The sequence below is a fragment of the Saccostrea cucullata genome, unplaced genomic scaffold (assembly GCF_032062105.1).
Source record: "Saccostrea cucullata isolate Sc308-1 unplaced genomic scaffold, CSIRO_AGI_Scuc_v1 ctg4459, whole genome shotgun sequence".
Taxonomy (NCBI): domain Eukaryota; kingdom Metazoa; phylum Mollusca; class Bivalvia; order Ostreida; family Ostreidae; genus Saccostrea; species Saccostrea cuccullata.
In genome coordinates this window covers 129,159-151,126 of record NW_026919108.1, presented here as the reverse complement: position 1 = coordinate 151,126, position 21,968 = coordinate 129,159, and the positions used below count along the sequence as shown (strand labels likewise).

At 33.5% G+C, this 21,968-nt stretch overlaps 1 pseudogene; it reads left to right on the top strand.

The window, feature by feature from the left end:
• The first annotated feature begins 16,788 nt into the window (after positions 1-16,788).
• LOC134279778 (serine/threonine-protein kinase fray2-like) lies at positions 16,789-17,842 on the top strand (annotated as a pseudogene).
• The last annotated feature ends 4,126 nt before the right edge of the window (positions 17,843-21,968 follow it).

The following is a 21,968-nucleotide window of genomic DNA, read 5'->3' as shown; positions in this document are numbered from 1 at the left end:
AGGCAGTACGTTGACCAACATTTTTATATCTACACTTTGTTTGCGTTTTCCCGGTTCAGGAAAAATACATTGGGTTGGTAGGTAGGGTCAGAATTTTTTTTAAGTCAAACGCACATGATAGTGTGAAGCTAAATTAGCTATAGTTGAATTAAATGATAATTTTTCATGAAGGTCAAAAATAAATTTTGAGTCGGACCATTTTAGTCAATCGGTTGGTAGGGGGCAAAGGAATAGTTTTCAGAGGTAATATAAATGTAATTTATTTATTTTGCTGAAATGCTCAAATGAAAAATGAAAAAGAATGATCGATTGTGCAAGTTTTAAGGTACATCAATACTCTGAAAAGAGATATAAGTCTTAATGACACAAATGTCTATTATTCCTTTATAAATTTGTCAAGTTTAAGTACCTTTTTTTGCCAAATTTTGCCCCTCAAGCCATGCTATTATTGTTTGTATTTCATTTAGTATATACATTTGCTTTGGAAAATCATAAAAAGAAAAGAAAATTTTTATTTGAGTGAGCAGAGGGTTTATGAACCATAAAGGAATTAAATCCTGCCACTCCTTAAAGCAACAACAGACTCTCGCTCAAACAAGGCAGTGCTGACAAAGTAACTGGTCATTACTAACGAAAATACAGTTTTACATCCAAGAATCATTTGATACTTGATGAGTGAAATAGTTCAAGGTAGAAAAAAGAGTGTCCAACAGAGCTAAATATGCCAAAGGATGTGTGTAAGGAAACCCATACCTATATTTCTTCGTTTGTGTCCCCACTTCATGTAAATGACCCGTGTATCAATGTGAAATAAAAAGTAATTTACAGTGAATTAATGGAATCAACGTTTCGTGCCACGGACTCACCAATATGTCCTTATGATTTTCACTACATGCATGTTTCAAAAGGATTATCTTTTGCAGAAGCTATAATTTACATTTTCTATATTTGTTCATATTAATTTTGATTTTTTCAGACAATATGCTTTTGTAAGACTACTTATTTCTCTGCTCGCCCCTGTTACATTAGCTGTGTCCAATAAGTTGAATCGTATTGGATACCTACAGGGAACTTATTAGAAAGCGTGCAAGACAAGACATTTACAAAACTTGGTTTAATAAAGCCTTCTGTAAGTCATCTATTACACAGGTAAAATTGCAACGTATATTCAACATATGTTAAACATACGTTGAGCATATGTTCCAAAACATATGTTTGCCATAAAACGAGCAACTTATGGTAAACATATGTTTCTAAACATATGTTGATTATACGTTTAACATATGTAATTCATGTGTTTTGTATGATCATATGATCGACATACGTTTATGTTCATATGTTCTTCATATGTTGAAATTACAAACGGGCATACAAAAGCTTTAAGGACTTCTGAGAAGTCCAGAGCTGAATCCGTTTCCAGGGATGAGTAACTACCATTTGTTGACCGGTCTCATTTGTCGTGAGTCCTGTGTATTAACCAAGTAGACGGGAATTCCGTAGTGAAATGAACTGTAAAAATAAAGATCTTACAATTGATCGGAAATAAGTCACCAAAATACGATCATTATACATGTAATAAGGGCCACAGAATATAGGTTTGCTGACTTTTAACTTTGTTGTTGAATACCCGTAACAGCAACTTTTGTGTGAGTAGCCTGCACACATCAAAAATTTATATAATAATTGTTTTATTCAAAATCTGTTTATACATGTACCAAAGGCATTAAATATTTTTGCGTATGTGTTATTTTAACATTTGTAAATATATATAATATATTGTTACAGATTGTGCTATATAGATCGTTCGGTTCTGTGGTTATAGAAGGGCTTGCTAGTGAAACAGATGCCCCGGTGATTTTTTTCCCAGTTTAGTGAAACATTGTCTTCATTCATTTCATTCCTCATTTCTTACTAAGCACGTGTTATTTATCAGAAACATGAAACTATTTTTTTTTCAGAGTATATTACTCCATTTCTTTGATCCATTTTTTTTCAATACATTTAAACAAAAAATATTTATCACACACAGCTGCTTCTGCATTGAAAATATAAAAAAAAAATGAAAATTATTATATGTTTATTTGTTTATCTATGAAAAATTGTAATTGTAGTACCACTCGCTTTTAAATCTAAATTTCTCAATATAGGTGATGGGTGATGTGTGATGTCACCGATTTTGATCAAATTTTATAAGAATTACTTATATAACACCCTTTCTTGTAATCAGCCAACACATTCATTGGGCCTCTTACCATGGTAACCACACATGGCTCAAATATTGGCTCTCGAACCCTCTCACAGCACTGTTTTTGACATTTTCTAATCAAAATAATTAAACAACCGATAAATTTGAATATATGATAAATATGTCTGCTTAAAAACAAGACTGAAAGCAACAAAACATGACGCAAGTTATTCACATTTGACTTTCATCATTGAATCTAATTGATTTTATTAGAATCTCAATGTTTTGCTAAATTGACCAATATTGGAAAATTGCACTTTTTTAAAGTACATTTTTGAGCATAAATTGAAGAAAAATGCAGCAACAGATTTTCGTCTCAATCAAGCATAATGTGAACTTGAACTTAACAAAATGGCACAATGAGCTTGCCAAACTATGTTCGTCAATCACATTCGGTGGCATATTTATTTTTGTAGTGCCATCTTTTTGCTGTATACCTAATGTTTTTATATTTTTTGCAAATATTGTTTATCGGTAAATTTAGGGGATCAGTATATTAATATGTATTTGTGCGATTACCTTTTGTTCTGATCCCCTATCATTTATTGTATATATTTTTTCTTATTTCGTCATTTTAATAAATGACATTTTTATTTCAACAACAGTGTTGATTTTATTTTAATTTATCACAGCAAAAACAGAGCTGCGGTGAGATTGTGCAGCATGAGGAAACATAAAATATTAAAAACTAAAAGTTGTGGTTTTTTTTAACAAAAGGCACGTAGCATTTTTTGAAAGTGGGGAGGGGGGGGGGGCAGCCAAAGAAACAAAATACTTACCTGAAAAAGTTGACAAGCAAAAATAAAAAGGGGGAAAATTGACCAAGGTCAAAATTTTTCTGTGTGTGTGTGTGTGTTTGGGGGAGGGGGGATGGGGGGTAGAGTCCAACTTTTCTCAATAATAACTACTTTCAGTACCAAATTTAAAAACTTTACATATTTTCAAGATCAACACGTACTTACATATACACGCATTTAAGGAATACAAAGAAAAAATACACCTCCTCAATTGGAAATATTTCGTTCAATGTGCAATTTAAAAAATCAAGATTTGCAGTTGTTGTCGATCTTCCTTTCTACTCCATCATCAAACCATATATTCGTTTCGATACACTGTAATTTCCAAAGTAATACATTTTTTTTTAAATATTCGAACTATTTCAGCAATGAATTTTATTTTGTCATGACATATACAATGAGAAAATACAATAAAGACCTCAAAACATATAAACGAAATGAAATTTACTGTATTATTTGACCATATTGGATGAGATTAGTGGCAATTAATCTAGTATAACTCTTCATTCTAGACACTCACGCCAAACAAAAACAGTCATGCATATCAAAATGTTTACAATGTCCATTCCTTAGGATGAGTATGGGAGGGGTCATCATTATGACCATGACTACAATACTTAACCATACGGGGGGGGGGGGTGGGCATCATTAAGACTATGACTGCGATACAAAGCCATATATACAGGGGGGTGTCATCATTATTAAGACCATGACTGCAATACTTAGTCATACATGTACGGGGGCATCTTTATGATCATGCCTGCAATACATAGTCTTACATGGGGGTGGTCATCATTAAGACCATGACTGCAATACGTAGCCATACAGGGGGGAGGTATCATCATTAAGACCATGACTGAAATACTTAGTCATACAGTGGGGGTCATCGTTTCATTAAGAGCATGACTACAACACTCAGTCCTACAGTTTGGGGGGGGGGGCGGGGTCATCATTAAGACCATGACTGCAACACTTAGACATACAGTGGGGGATTATCATCAAGACCATGACTGCATTACTTAGTCATACAGTGGGAGGGGGGGGGGAGGTCATCATTATGACTATGACTGTAATACTTAGTCATACAGTGGGGGTCATCATTATTAAAACCATGACTGCAATACTTAGTAATACAGGGTGGGGTCATTATGAAGGCCGTGACAGCAATACTTACATGAAGTCATACATTTAATTTTATCTTTTTCTCTAGATCTATTTGATGCATGGTTTGTTTGTTTATAATTTATCCTTCTTGGTTCTTTGTTACTCTTACTGGTATAATTTACTCATAATTTGACGGTTTATCTTTCCTATTTGAGATAGGTTAACTTTAGTCTATCAATTTAGTGCATTAAACATTTCAATTGCAACGCTTAATAATATTTTTTTTATTGCACGACATTGTATCATTAGCGTTAACTTTATCAGTTGACAGACGACAAACGGTTTGGTTATGGATGAACAGAGTAAACATTGTCCGTTATCTTACTTATATAAACATGAATGATGAAATTAGCTATCGAATAGGACTAGAGCAAAGTCTTCACTAATTTAAACAAGAACAACAAGATTAACCCTGCGTGGACTGTCTTCTTCCAATTCATATATTAATTGTGATCAGGATATATCAGAAAACAAATCATATAAAGAGAGCCATAGCTATCAAGAATGAAAGACATCAAATTAATGACGTCATCCAAGACAACATAAGAGAACAGGTAAACTTTGTTTGATGAATTGGTCATTATAACTACCATATTATATTTTACAATATCAAAATAGAATGGAGATATGATTGAAAACAGTGTAGATTGATAAAACACCGCCGATAAATGTACATGTCTATGTTAATATCGAATATTGGGCAAAGGTAAGTGTTTTCTATATAAAATTCGTTGAATAAATTCTGCTTCAGAGAATTTTCAACACAGGATGCAGCAAAAAAAATTAATTATTTAATTATTTTTTTTTAAAAAGCACACATTCAATCTAATTAGGTTATTATTACATAGATTTCAACAACCTGGTTATATTAAGTTTTCGTGAATTTTATTATTATTATAAAGGCCTTGTTAGTAGATATGGCCTGTTAATTTTTAATCAATTCATCCCAATTGTAAGAACGTTTTCAAACTAATTTCGAATGCACATTGTTCCAAAAATTAGATTAATACATATGTATAGAGCTAATGGCTAGTTGACAGGGCATGTTTATTTATCCTTGGCAACTGACCCCATCATCGGGATTTCTAAGGATGTGTGTGAATTCCCTTCTTACATATGTATTTTTAAAAACCTGAGATCAATAACAGGTTAATTGTTACCTTCATTTTGATACAAATGATTTTCAGGCAATATTTACCTTGCAATAAAGAATACAATTCCAGCAAAAACATATAAAAGATTCGCTTTACTTCATACTACATTAGTCATAAGATAACAGTTTTTCAGAGACTGAAAAATATTATTGTGAAAGGGCATTACTCACAATTAAAGGTATACTTTAGTGACATCTATTACTACATTCAGGAATTTTTCACTCCCTATGCGCTTGCAGCAATTGACAAAATCAAAAAATGGAGGCCTTCAGGCAAAAAAACGTTTTCTCTTAACCAGATTTTATATGAGTTCAGAACAGGGAAACATCCTTCTGCAGGTGTAAAAGGTCAAAATAAAAGAAGACAAAATTTACCTTCTAAACAGTATGCAGAATACATTTATTTGTACGAGGTCAAATGCTATCATTTTTTATGTAAAACTTGATGTAGGGGGAATATAAACGATCCCTACATGTTTTGACTTTTAATTCAGAATGAATGTTAATGTTTTAAATACACTCTGATTTTATATTGTGGTACTTCATGGATGGATATAAGTAGTTCAGAGTAGATCCAACAGTAGCTCTTGTGAGATGTAGTACTATTACTATGAGATAAGAGAAAATATTCTCGGAAATGTAAGGAGGAAGTGAGTATGACATGGAGACAAGGTAAACAGGAAAGTTATGCTGTGTTTCAGTTTTCACCACCGTCTTATATCTAAAGATATGTACTGTAATCTTTATCGAGTTCATTCAAACTTACGAGGGGTTGTTAAAAAGTTCGTGGACTGAGGCGATAAAATATATACTTCGTATAGCCTGTGCTTTCAAAATTTATAAGGAAGATAAAACAGCAATAAATAAAGAAATATTGAAATTTTTTTAATCATATGTCGTTTGTTGATATTAAAATAAAAAAGACATTATATGATCCGTCGCTGTTGTCTTTTAAATTTATGACGTCCCAAACACCATGTTTTTCAAAGTCCAATTCTTCTACCTCATACATTTATCTCGATGAAGTTTCCTGGATTTGAATAAGGACTTTAACCCGTCTTGTTTGTATCCATATATTCAATGTCATCAAAGGCTGCTTTCAATGCATTTAAAACTGCATATTGATTTATACATTTAGAGAGATCCTTTCTTGATTATGCCAGAACAGTTTGAATTTTGAGTTCAATATCTACCACAAATAACAAACGTCATTTTTTGACGTGATTTACTTTTCATACCTTGAGTACAAATAGACATAAGCTGTTCATTTTTTTCTCTCGGAATCTCTTTTGGTATTTAAAACAAGTCCTCTGGATGCATTTTATTTTCCTGTAGCCAAATTTAACATTTTCTAGGTGTATAACAGTTTTTTAAGTTTTTTTCAGGCGCAAAACTTTATGAAATGATGGAAAAAGAACTCCCTTCCCTTCCCTTTGACGTCATTTTAAAGCCCTTAATTGTTTAGAAACTCCATACAAAATGTAGATAAAAATTTTAAAGAACTTACGGAATGATGTAAAAATTGCACATTTTACGGACTAATACCGTCCCATCACAAACCTGAATTAATGGGATTTTTTATGTCAGATGTTCATGACAAAGGAGTTTTCTTCAGAAATACTGAGGGCGGGCGAAAAACGTCATTTTCGAGGTTGCGCCACCTAGACAAACCATTACTTACAAAATCAATATTAATTTTTTTAAAGATAAAATCTATGATTTTTATTTTTTTTCTATAGAAAGAAAAGATGATGCTAACTAAATATATTGAAATTCATCACAATACCTAAAGTGGTTTAAATTCTATTGCGCCAGTCCACGAACTTTTTGATAACCCCTCGTAATTAGTCACCTTTATGACATTTATTTTTTGCAGCCATGTATTCATATTTCTTTTTGGACATGCATACCTCCAAAGGAACTTGGACTATATTTATTGGCGTCAGGTTGACATACGAGGGAGTTGGAGGTACCAAACTAGCTTTAACTAACAAATCAGCTGAATAAGAATTACATTGTGGGTTACTACGGATACTACACGATATATTTTATTCTGTTATTTTTGTGACCACCATTATGCAAATTTCATGTGTTAAGTAAATGGGAAATTCTAGGTTTCTACGTCATACTACAGGAGGAGTTGCATTTGTTGTACTATCTGGAAGTACAAATCTCAGGTGGATTACTTCCCCAAAAAACACATGTGATCCTTGGTATTGTTATATAAAGACGTTTTTGTCTATCTGGATGCTTAATAAATGCTGCTTGTTTTCCTTATACTTGAAGCTCTGGTGTCTGAACTTGACACAGACAACATTTTAATGCATGATATTTACATTTGCCAATGTCTTTCCTTATATGACAATACTAAAAGAATGAAATTCAATTTTCGATGACATGCAGTCGGTCAAATGATCAGACTTTATTGTGTATGGAAAGCAAACTGCACGTGCAATTTGGAAAGTTCTGACTGTGACGTCACATAATGTCGCAGTAACGTTACGTTGCATTTCAAAATGCTTATATTTGTTTGTAAAATCAATGAAAATGTAAAAAATAAATATAAGAAATAAATATCATTTTTTTAGAGTTTCATTGGGGTATGACATGAAGTCGGTACGTGATCAAATCTACTATAACGCCCTTTGGGTGTTATAGAATTTGATCACGTGACCGACTTCATGTCATACCCCAATGCAACTCTAAAAATGATATTTTATTTCTTAAATAACAACAAATTACAAACGTCCGTTACATTTTACAAAGTTTGTTATTTGAATTTTTGCAGAAGGTTTTATTTGCAGTCTATTGATCATACAGTAACCTGAACCTCGTGTTCGAAGCAAAATATAAACATAATGTAATATACCTTTTTACTAGTTATAAGGACAAAAGAAGGTTTATCGTCCTCCAAGACAGCAAATTATTTCCCATGGCGCAGTCTATTGTCTATTGTCGAAGGGGACGATAAATCTGCTATCGTCCGAACAGTCAGTAATTAGGTATTTTATTATACCGATGCTGTCTTTACTTTTGTTACGTTATAATAAATAATACCTCTACTGTTATTACTCTACAGAGGACCGACAGAAGACTATTTTCTCACCTGAGGACTAATCCCTGGAAAATCAGAGCTACTCCCTGGGACTATTTCCTCATGAATATTTATTAGTAATTTTAACCAATCAAAATGTTCAGTATGCGGAGCGTTCAAGGAATCTCGAGTCTGTGACGTCATGCTTTTAGCAATGTAACTTTGAAGTCAAAACATTTTGACATGCGATCTGAAAATCATACTTGAATTCTAGCAAAATGAAGTCAACAATAACTGTTCGAAATGTCAGTGAAAATACTTTTAGAAAATACTTTAACTGTTTTAGGACACGATGCATCACGTATCATACAATATGTTCAACTGCATGCAATACTTTTGTAAATATGCCTCTACATTTCTTTTTAATGTCGGAATATCTGGTAAAAAAAATTAAATCGCCTATGATTGTTTCGGTAGAATAAAACATTTATGGAAAGTGAACTCGGGAAATAGCAAATTTCCCTGGCAGGAAACTATTTCCTACGTCGGTGAACCATAAATTTGCTATTTCCCTCGCACCCATTCTATGGCTTTTTTTCTGAAATTTCTTTTTTAGACTAAATGATAGTATTCAGCATCTGAAATGATAAAATTATAAGGTGTGGCTTCTAATAATCATAAAATCATCATCACAGAGTGATAGATATTCCATATAAAAAAGAATCTTCTATACTCATAATAAAGAATAAGCAATCAAATCTTTATATCCATATTGGCATATTTAATTTGCTTCAGTATGTGAACATGTATGCATTTAATAATTTTTCAACTTAAATCAGGGGAATCCGACAACCCCCCACCCCGAACTGCACATGGTTTACTTTTTCCCTAAGCGGGGGACACAAATTCTCTGAATTAGCTTGTTTATACACTGAATTGACGACGGATTTTCCCGTCATTTCCCGATCATAACAAGAGGCACATGGCGAGTGTGACAGGTTGGCAGGGGATGCTCACTCCTCCATGGTACCTGATCCCACCTCAACTATGTTGTAGGTCCGTGTTTGCTCTGCTCCTATTTTGTAATTGTGTTATGGACTTTTGATCTTAAATACTGCATATGTTCCATTTACAAAAGTGATGTCATTAAGTAGTCGAAGCCAATACTTTATAATTTTGAGCTAAATATGTTTAATTTGCCCTAGAAAGTAATATTAGGTGGATCAGCAGAGTAAAAAAAATAATTAAACCGTTAAACAACCATATTTTCTCTATAATTCATATGTTAAAAAAATTCTTTTGCTTTTAAATTTAGAAACCTAGCATAAATATCTTAATTAGGGCATTTCCGTAATTTCACGAAACAATGTCTATTTTTAGTAACAATCCTTTCAAAAGGAGGCCCGGTTGACCCCAAAATTTACACTGATCTAGAAAGGACAAATACTCAGTTAAGATTCTGAAAAGTTTCAACAAAATCTGTAGTTCCGTTATTTCTATAGGATGGTATGGATCTTTACCTTAATATATTAAAGATTTAATATTACTGCATTTATTTGTGCTGTTTTGAATATTTTAATGTAACTTTAAAGGTGCTTAGACAGAAATTTGATGTAATTGTTTTCTAAATTTTTCGGCATAATATTATGACTGATATGCGATAACAAACCATCGGGGTTTCGCGCAGACCATCGGACTTTGTGTCATCATCAAACTTAGGGGTTTTATCTATGACTAACTAAACTGTTTCACACAGAAATACAATTTTAAAAACTTACTCTATAAATCTGGAAATTATTGAAACTACGAGTTTCAGGTTGCTCTTAATTGATACATCCTTGCAAAGCAAATTTTATCCTTAATACGTGTACTTATGAGAAGTGAAAAATTGTTGTGTTTTAATAAAATATATTCAAAGTAGACTAGAAATGTGGGAAAGCAAAACCAACTCACCAGTATTATCAGTCCGTATATACTCAGTGATGTAAACACAGTAAAACGTCAACATTAGCAAAATCTTCGTGCACTTTTTACAAAAACAGAAACGTTTTACAGGTGTTCAACTTGTCAGAGAAACACCTTTAAAGGAAATACCTTACATAAAGAAATTATAAGAATCAGAACCCCGAATATAGATCTATTTTCTCTTTAGAAGAAATGCTTTGCAAGTTACCTTAGTAGATACAGAATACTACAAAAACTCCATTTCTCGCCATTATGCACACGTCAAAACGATAAATAAATAAATAAATAAATAAATAAACCCTTTCTTTATAATTTTTATCAGATCAATAATTTTTAAATAATTGATCTGTAGATGTTTTAAAATATTTTCGCTGCAACTAAATGACAGGAGTGTTGTTTTTTCTACCCATTTAGTTATATTACATGTATGTCCATAAATAGGATCATAAACAAACTGCAAGAAGTAGTAATTCGCCATTGGAATTTGCTCTCGGTTCATTTTAGAATAAGAATTTTTCCGTTTATTAATGTTTTGTGCAATGATTTTATGAAAAGGCCCAGAGTGTTTGTTGAGTCTGCTCAATGAAAAAGGTAGGATAACGAATAGTGATCTATCACTGAAAACCACACACAATTACAATCTGTGGTCAGGGTATAAAACACGGACCCCTGGAAATACAAAAATAGGATCGGTTGCCTAGAAGGAGTAAACATCCCTCAAAATAGGATGTTTTAGGTCCTGAAACAAGGAAAATGATATTTTACACGTACTTTACCCTAGTCACCAAAAATTATCAGAAAATGTTTACCCTAATCAAAAATTTACTTTACCCTAATCATGCTCAAATTTTGTATTCCCAATCTGGCTTTAATCAGCGCATGCCACGCCGCCTTTTTGCGAAAGTTGTGTTCTTCTGTACAAAATAATTCAATTTGAACAACAAAATTAATAATACAAGTCTGTATAACGCTGAAAATAAGTGCAAAATGATCGAAGCGTAGGAGCTTGTCGACATCTTGGACTAGGGTAACGCACTTTACCCTAGTCCGTTTCTACACAGTGTATACACTGTAAACAATAATCTGGTAAAGAATGTAAGACTATAGTAAAATGTGGGGGCCAACCATCCTTTTAAAGCACATTAACTATGGTAAAGGTAATGTTGGGAAAAAAGTTGTGCACCCCCCCCCCCACCCACCCACCCACCCGTTGCTACGTCCCTGAGTAATTAAATTTGACATGGAGAAGTGCAATACACCACAAGTTGTATCATCATGGCATTGTATAGGCCTTTCAACTGCCGCTAGGGGTAGGTGTTATGAACGATAACTCACTGCTGAAACTTGTTTAGAGCAGGCTCGGGGTATATAACTGTTTATATGCACGGCAGTTTTTAGCATTTCTCAGGTGTTTTTTTTTCCTTTCAGTAGAATCTAGTGGTTTTAAAATTTAGCACCAATGTTAAACTTATTTACTTTATAGTTGCGGACACCAGTTAACTGCAAATAATTAAAATTTTTAATTAAAATAAAAAGTGAAATCTACCCTCTTTCTTAGTTCTAACCTATTTAAATTTTTATACTCGGTCGTTCCCCTTCGTGCTTAGTAACACAAATAAGATGATCAATTGTTGCATTTAATTGTAAAAATATATATATTCACATAGGAAGCGAAAAAGCGCGAACACAAAAAACATGACATTAAATTTTTCTTCTTCATAATAATTGTCTAAGAGAGTTAAACTATTGAATATAGTCTGTTCCCTATTCATTTGACCCTGTTATTTCAGGTAGAGAGAAGGCATTCTCTTTATTGTGAACAAAACACACAAGATGAAATGCTCCCATTAAGCTTGACTTAATGGTAGCTTATAGGTGCTTAATGGTGGCTTAAAGGCCGCCCTTAAACAACCATTAAGCCACCATTAGGCACCTATAAGCCACCAGTAAGCTTCCATTAAGTAACCATTAAGCCACCATTAAGCCAAATTTCTAACTTAATGGTAGCTTAATGGTATCTTAATGGTTACTTAATGGTGACTTACAGGTTCTTAATGGTTACTTTTAGACCACCATTAAGTCACCATTAAGTCACAATACGCAGTCGATTATATTGTTTATATTGGTGAAAAATTATTTTTATAGTGATTTGTTATCATTATTATAAATGTAGAGTTCGTTTTATCTTGATTTTGTAAAAATAATAATAAAAAAACGAAATTCAAAATCAAAAAAAAAAATCGCCACAGTGGGGGCGCGAACCCATGTCCTCAAGTTTCGTAGGCCAACGCCATATCACAGGCGCTTGACGTTTTCAACCTTTCAATTTATAAATAAAAATTTTCCCTACTATAATAATAAAGAAGGTGTCTCACGGAGCCATCTTGGATTTTTTCAGGTCAGCTACCTCGCCTGGAATTTTTAGTCTACAGTATGTTTAAAATAAACAGATACAACCCTTTCCTTGGAGTACTTACCTTAACTATGTCTCAACTTTCGGGCAATCCAACTCAAACCACATTAAACCCTCTGTAATCTTTAAAATATCGCTTCATACTCAGTCTACTGCTACCGACTCGGTAAAAACTTAGAAAAGGGAGGCCGGAAGTTGATGTTATTATGTAAATTTTTATTTATAAATAGAAAGGTTAAAAACGTCAAGCGCCTGTGAATAAATGCGGAAAATATTAAATATTTAAACTTTTTTTCAAAAATTTGGACTTGGGTTTTTACTAGAATTTTGTTGATCATTTCCAAACATCTTGAATTGGTTTATTAATCAAAATATAAACAAATTTATTTTGGATCTTATTACATTAATATATATATTTCTACACGGAGTTCGGATTTTAGTTTGATGTAGTGTGATTGAGTTCTTCGCTCTGTTAGTGTTATTCCGAAATTTTCGAAATGTAAGCACTAAATGATCATGATTGAAGAAAAATGAATTATAGATAAAACACAAAAGTCTATCATCGAAAAAGAAAGAGGAAAAAACAGATTCTACTATTATTTTTAATATACTGCGGATATTAACGGTTTCTGTGTCAACAATTTAGTGACAATCCCCGCGTAAGAGTTACCTGGTTAATTACGTTTACAAAAACTTTTATTAGAATATCATATTCAGTTTCAATTCTTTTTGTATCATAATGGGTATCAAAATAATTGACTTTTTACGAGGAATCATAATTTTTGATTTGTTATTTGCTTTTGTTAAATTTATTTTTTTTTTTCAAATAATTGATTATTAAAATCTGTCAGTGTACGTTGTGTATGTATAGTTTCCTGTTAGTTAACCGGGGACGGGGGACACCTAATTAAGGTCTATTGTCTGACCAGCCGGTTTACTGTACACGGATTATCTGTTAATCCTACCCCGTTTCTTAATGTGTATACATCTGGTCGGATGTCATGTTTAATGTGAACGGCTGTTCTGAAAATCGATTTTGAAATAACAATAATTGAAGACCGACTACATTTTGACCGATACTTACCGCTGCATTTATATAAAAAAAAAAAATAATTAATTAATTAAAATTATTAATTATGTAAAAGCCATTAAAAAGTTTTTCATGGTAAAAGTCAATTTTTTAAAACTAAACATTTGTATACCAGTAGCCCCCCCCCCCCCCCCCGAAAAAAAGGACATTTTTTTTTCATGAGATCATATATTTATATTCCTGTGAATTCTGTAGCGGAATGTTTCTTTTGACATATGAAATAAAATAATTACCATTTTAATAAAGTAATATATATTTTTTGTTCGGAATATAGATAATTCTAAAAACAAATTGATTTTTGGTATTGTACAATTAAGATATTTCACAAGGACTTGCTCACGGTGTGTAATAATTATTTATTTTTAAAAATCATATACACTAAAAATAAAAAAAACACATTAAAAAAGTTAATTTAAAAATAAAAATAATATACAGTTCTGATACATGATGTCTTGTTTTATTAACACTGTAAATGATTTTAAGAAAAAATTAGACATCTCGAGCAAGCCCCTGTAGCTATTAGCTACACTTCGTTCCCAGTGATCAAGTTTATGCATGTTGACAAAAAACTCGTAGAAATTATGATCGAGACAGAATTATGAGATGGAATAGATTTTGTACGTAAATGATATTAAAATAACTAAAAGCTATAGTTCAAAGATTCTATATAAGATGCGTAAAAGTTTAATGAGGGTTGACCATTAAGTCACCATTAAGCTCAGCTTACTGGTGGCTTAATGGTAGCTTAATGAAGTTTGGACATTAAGCACCTGTAAGTCTAGCTTAATGGTGACTCAATGGTGGCTTAAAGGAATTAACTTCTTTAAGCCACCATTAAGTCACCATTAAGCTACCATTAAGCGATTGCTTAAAGGTAGTCTTTCGTCTTGTGACAATGTAAGGACCCCTTTTGTGTGTATAACAATACCAATGCTGAAGCAGCCTATATGTTATTCCTATAAACGATAACTCACAAATCGGCACACTAAGTTGGTCATTTTTCACACCTGAGTTACCTGTCCTAAAACACAACATCGGAGAAGTCAAGTATAAATGATTAAACTTTTTAATGATGTAATTAAAAGTATGCACAAGTTATTATCTTTTTTGATAATTTTATGTACCTATAAATCTATCTATACAATGTTTTTTACCATATGTGCAACTTGAAAAACTAGTTGAAAGGCCTAAATCATTGTAGGAAAATTTCTAGAGGTCAACCAGAGTTACCCTTCTTATTCCAAATCGGCACCATCCTCCCATAGGTGGAGGGAATTTTGTTGTAAATGGTTCTACATAGTGTATTTTCCACCATTTTGGGCTACCTTTTTTCAGCCTCCTTTAAAGACCGATCATCACAAACTTCTAGGAACTTAGAAAAATAAATGTCTATTTACCTTAAGACTTAAGACTTTTCTTTTTAAAAAGTGTTAAATAGGTAATTTTAGGAATACAAGTAGTTGACTTCAAACTGTTTTGACTTCGTATGTCAAACTGACTTCCAAGATACAAGAAATGTACAATCTTAAACACTTAAAAAATTGAATTCTTCGTAGAATCCCTAATAAAGGCTTTTCAATTCATTTGAGTATAATGTGATTTTGAATATAAAAACACAACGAATGCTATATTTCAAACTGAAGAAAAATTTACATTTTAAACTGAAGAATCTGTCAGAACTAGAAAGGTTTGTTAAGGGAATCTGATTTTAAAAATTTGAATTATTCAATTTTTAAAACGGTAAAAAAAACTCCAATTTATTCACTTAGTTAAAAACACTTGCATTTAATCAGCAAAAGAATGCTTGCAAGAACATTAACTAGCAGCACTGTAACTACAATGTATGCAGTTTCAGTAGCGGATCCAGCAATTTTTGAAAGGGAGGGTTCCAGGGTTGTGTCCCTCTAACACCCCCCCCCCTTTACATTCTCAAGCAAAGTTCCACACATACGTATTGAAAGATTTTATGTTGTGGTAAATAATATCTTTGTTTACATCCCTTTTTTCTTTGAAAAGGTTCCCTAAGTCAGAATAAAAAAACTCATTTCAAAAACTACTGATGCCTTATAAAATTGAATGGATCTGCAGGATCGAATTAGAGTAAACAGAATTTTCCTTTAGAATTAAAAAAAAAAATTAGGGGGTGGGGGGTGGGTATGATGCGGATGTGGTTTAAAACAAGATAGTTTTATGTTAGTTCCTTCAAAGATATGTTTAAAAAGAGTACATATATATAGCCAACACTTCCAAAGATCGAGGGAATATCATATCAAATTAAACCTTGCATGTTACCATATATAAAATATATAAAAATAAGTAGAATATTTCCACCATTCGCTAATAAAAAAGTGATAATGAAGGTGAATGGATGAAACTAAATGTGTGGGAATCTATCTATTCAATACATAGGCCTTAATTATACGTACACATATTTTTTCTCAGATAACGTTTTATCTCGCTCTCCACTTGGCAAAAAATAAAGGGGTGGTTCCAACCCCCGGACCCCCCCCCCCCCTCTGGATCCGCCAATGAGTTTCCGTTGTTGGTACCGGTACCTTACTACACATGTACGTACATCAGGGATCGATCGCATGTACTAGCTAGTATATGATAACCTAATATAAAGGTCCCGTACAATTTTAAAAAATAACCACTGTACAAAAGTATAATAATTTTCAAATGAATTAGTCTATTTTTTTTTCTCTTAAAATATTTTAAAAACATTTTCATCAATATATGTAATAAATACACATTTATTGCTATAAATTTAATATAAAGATAAATTTTCTGTAAAACTGTATCAAATTGTCGAAATAAAACAATTGTCTCCTTTTGACTTTTCTAAAGTGCCATTTTCACCAAGTCGGGTAGGTGCCGTTTTGACTTGTACCCATGCATTGCATGTGCTCTGTTCAAAGTGTGATTCAATGTCGACAGGGATCTATATATACCGGAACCTGAAGTACTGCGCTTTTGGTTGCTGCGGACCTGCCCTGAATCGTTACTGCTGTCTCATCATCGGACCGATCATCGGGATTTGTCTGAGAGCCATTGCTTTCATCGTTATTCTCATTGTAATCATCGTCTGCTGTAGAAATATGCCGAGAAGCAAGCCAGACGCCGTGCAGATTTAAAAATACATATAGGTATTTGTTAATTTATAGTATTTGAACATATGGTTTTGTTTACAGTTTGATTCACATAGCTAAAGACATCAATATCATCCAACTTTTAAGATTAAAATTTCTTGTTTCTTTTGTATAGGTCCTACATTGGCTAGCCGTTATGATCCGCCCCAATATGATGCCGAATCTAATCACCCAAACAGCAGACAAGACTATCAGTTAAAATCACACTCTGTACGGGATGCATCTTCGCATTACATGTACGATGAACGGTCAGATGACATCAATTATCGCCCTCATCGCAAATAAAACATAGATGATCCACACAACTCACGTGACGATGCTCGACTTGTTAACAGTCGTAACAGCTACAGAAGTGAGAAAAGGTCGTCAAAGAGGTCAGAAGCACATAGCCATATTAATCGTCGCGGGTACCACAGTGACGATGATCGACGAAACGATTATTGCGATATTCATCGTGGACGACATCAGCATAGCTTTGACCGTAAAAGGGAACGTCATCACAATCGATCTCGGGAGCGATACATGGATCGTAGTTACGACGACGATGATCACTCTGATGAAGAAAGACACAGAAGATCTAGTCATCAGAGATCTCGATACAGTGATCCGCCGCCGTATCGCGAGAGATCACGAGACTTTGATAGGTATGACCGCCATTCTCATCGCAGATCAAGTTTAAGAGATCATTATTACGATAGATGATTCGAACACTGTTCATCAGGAATCAAGATAACCATTAACATGTCACCGAAAGTTCTCACAGATCACTCTCTGTTTAACATGTCATTGTATTTGGTGTATCAGAATCCTAAAGCACAATTCCTTACATCACTCAGTAAAAACCTTCGATTTACGCCGACGATTTTTTCTCGTTACGTCACGTACATGTATTTATTTCGTGTAGATTAATCTTTACCATACTTCTAGAATGGTATCCTACTATCCTATAATAGTTCATGTATTTTTACTCTTTTATTTGACCTTTGCTTACCTTTTAATGGTCCGAAACAGTCCTTTATAGAGTTTTGTAATGTCGGTTTAAATGAGTTCCATTTCGACGTCCGTAACTAAAAAAGTTATTTGTTAGCGTTTAGAGGTAAATAAATCATCAGTAATCGAAGTTGAATTTATAGATAATTATGAATACAATTTAATATTATTTCCAAAGCTTGGGAAAGTATAAAATACACAAATAGTGATGAGCGACGGAAAATCATCGGCTTAAATCGAAGGTTTTTAAAACGCTTGGATCTGTAGCTCTCTGCTTTATCTATCCGAATTATCTCAAGCAGAGAGCTACAGTTCTGCAGCTATATTAAAGTATAAAAGTTGTGAAAGAAAAATGCATAGTTTGTGAACGTCAACGCAATTTAAAATAAAGAGTTCTTAGACTTAATTCTGTCATGTTCAATATCCAGCTAGAATACCGTTTTAATATAAACATACCTATATATAGATTATTTGACTTGTCTACTAATTTTATACAATATTACTTGCTTGGAGTATTTTTACGTTGGTACGCTGTAGTGTAATTAATTTCTCAGCAGAGCTTGTCTCAATAAATGCTTTAACTTTGTGAGAAATTAACATGTGATAAATGAGTTAACAAAAGGAGGACTTACACAATTTATAAATATTTTTTTAAAAGTGTCCAATTGTTTGCATGTAAATGTAATTGTTCCTTTGTTAATATTTTTATACTAGGCCATCTTTCAAAAAATATTAAAAAATGGTTGCCAGACTCAATTTTTCTTTTTTTTCCTTTCTTTCTTTCTCTCTTTCTTTTCTTTTCTTTTTTTGCATTCCAGAAAACGATATTTTTTTATTCCCCTTATTCCCATCAACAAATATATAGAAAGTTTTTTGAAAGAGGCTTTTACCACGTACCTACCGACCTAATAATTTTACCCTGAGTCGGGAGAGGGCAAACAAACATTCTTTATTAAAGATGGCCTTATATATTTTTTATTTTATATATGCTACAGGATAGGATATGGAAGGTTCGACAAGCATAAATTGTGATCAAGGAGTTTAATTACATAATAATCTGGGTTAAACAATTTTAAAAAGTAAGTCAAACTCTTAATTATGTCAAAGCCTAAGTGACTTAGTTGCTGATACCCGACATAACGACTTATGAACCCCTAAAGATGGTGTATAGTCGCAAGGAATAGAGATATATATGAAATATGATATATATAGCCTTAGCAATAACCATTCAAAGGTTAACTATGATCAAGGTAAAGCTTTCTAAAAGACGGTCACACTCAAAGGTCAAGGAAAAAAAGTCAAAGTTATTCATATACTAGTATACCCAAAGGATGGCCATGCCACACTCAAAGGTCAATGAAAAAAGGTCAAAATTATTCATACATACGTATACCCAAAGGATGGCCGTGCCACACTCAAAGGTCAAGGAAAAAGGTAAAAATTACCAAAAATATGTAGGAAATCTTCACACTTATTTTTTGTGTAATACTTGTGGCGTCGGTAGTCCAGTGGTTAAGGTGCCGGACTTCAAACCGAAAGGTTGTGAGTTCGAATCCTGGCCGCGACAAGCCGACGTTGTGTCCTTGGGAAAGGCACTTAACACAAATTTCCTCACTCCACTTAAGTGTAAAACGAGTACCTGGCTATAGACAGTGAAAGATATTGTCAGAATGTTAGTGCTCTAGCGCTGATAACGGCAGCTTGCACTGAGAAAGATTCTGGATTGTTAAGGTCCGCTGGAGTAATAATGCATTAAATGCGTAAAGCGCTTTGAGTAGCATTTATGCTAGAAAGGCGCTATATAAATACGATTATTATTAATATTATTAATACTTCTCGCACTAACCACTCAAAAGTTATGTCTGGGGTTAAAATGTTTAAAAAGTATATTACGATCTCTTACGTCAAGTGCAAAGAATGAATCGTTTAAACGTTCACATTTGCCCCCCCCCCGAAAATTTACAAAAATAAATTTGAAGATTTCCTACATATTTTTGTCTCAATCTTTCCATCAAACATTGTAGTTTATTAATTTCATTTTCAATTCTCACTTCCTTGCACTGTAATTGGGTATTTATCTGATTAATATAGCAGGGGTACGTTGTTTACATCGATTTCCCATAGACTTTAGGCCACACAGATTGGATTACACATTGGATTCTTCAGTTTCAGAGGATGTAGTCTTAATTTACTTAGATTAAGGTAGATTTAGTTACTAGGTACCTAGTTAGTATTGAGTTATTAAGAAAAGTTTATTTAGAAATCAAACAACAACAACAAATCATCATGTCTGTAGACATTTCACAGGAGGAACTCGATCAAACTGCAAAAGTCTTCAAAGAATTAAACATAAAACCAAAAGCTGATACAGCACAGGATTTCAAACAATGGATGACCCAGTATGTTGCACAAATGAATGAAGATTGATTGATTGATTGTATATTGTTTAACGTCCCTCTCGAGAATTTTTCACTCATATGGAGACGTAATGAATGAAGAGGAATTTGTCAATGTAAAGACAGAACCGCACGGGGATACTGGAACGTCATCGGCATCAGCATCAGGAAGCACCTTTAGTTCCCACATCCCAAAGATCTCTTGATTTTCTGGAGACGGCAGCAAGAATGACACTACATATGATCTTTGGCGATATGAAGATGACTGTTTGATCAAGGAGAAGTGCAAGGAGGAGATAATTGCTCAGTCAATTCGGAGACCATTGCGAGGAGATGCAGGCAAGGTTGCTATGAGATTTGGTTCTGGAGCCACTGTAACCCAGATACTGGACAAGATGGAGAGTGTGTTTGGCACAACAGAATGAGAAAAGACAATCATGGAACAATTTTACAGTGCCCGACAAGAAAAAGGAGAAGATAGCATGAGTTGGAGTTGTCGTCTAGAGGAGATTTATAGAAAGGCAGTCATCAAAGGAGTTGCAACCAAGGAGGATGCAAATGAGAAGTTGAGATCAAAATTCTGGAATGGTCTTCATCAGTGGATTAAGGATATCACTGGATACAAATTTGATGCATTGACCAATTTTGATGAGCTAAGGAAAGAAATCAGACTTGTAGAAAAGGAACATGAAACAAAGAAGGCACAATCCAACATGGCTATAACATCAAGTGAAGCTGAGAAAGTAGATGAGATTAAGGAACTTAAAGGAATGATCCAACAACTCACTACAAAAGTCAGTGCCATGGAACAACAGCGTACAAACAGGAAAGATCTTGGCGAATCGTACGGCAGATTTCCAACACCACAGTCCAAAAGAGGAAATTATGGCGCTGGAAACTTATACAGAGGACATCCTAATTTCAAAAACTACAGTGGTCCTAGATATCCTCAGGCATACAACTATGATTATGAATACGGATACAACAGTCAGGAATCTGCTCAAACAGAGGATGAAGAACCTATTATATGCTACAAATGCAGACAACCGGGACATATCGCTCGTTATTGTCAAGTGCGAATGGACCATAGTAGGAGGTATTTAAACATGAAGAGACCTTCGTTGCAGGGAAAACGTTAGGTCAGTAGCGGGGAAAACGTTAGGTCAGTACAGGAAAGGCCCTACTAGCAGTAGAAATAATGAATTAGTAGGAAATACATCGGAAGTGGAAGCAAGTTTGGAAGGAATTTTAGTTAGAGCGTTAATTGATACTGGATCTACTGTTTCCACAGTTAGTTATGACCTTTATACGAAACAACTTAGTCACTTAGAACTCCATCCAATAAAAGAACTTTTACAAGTGGAATGCGCAGATAGTCAACAGTTACCATACTACGGATATATCGAAGCTTCCATCAAAAGTAAGGGAATACCGCAATCATTAAAGGAACCACTGAAATTTCCATTGCTCGTTGTACCAACCAGTAACTTCAACAGTCGAGTTTCACTTCTGATTGGAACGAATATATTACAACACATGCTAGATGGTGTCAAGGACAAATATGGAGATAAA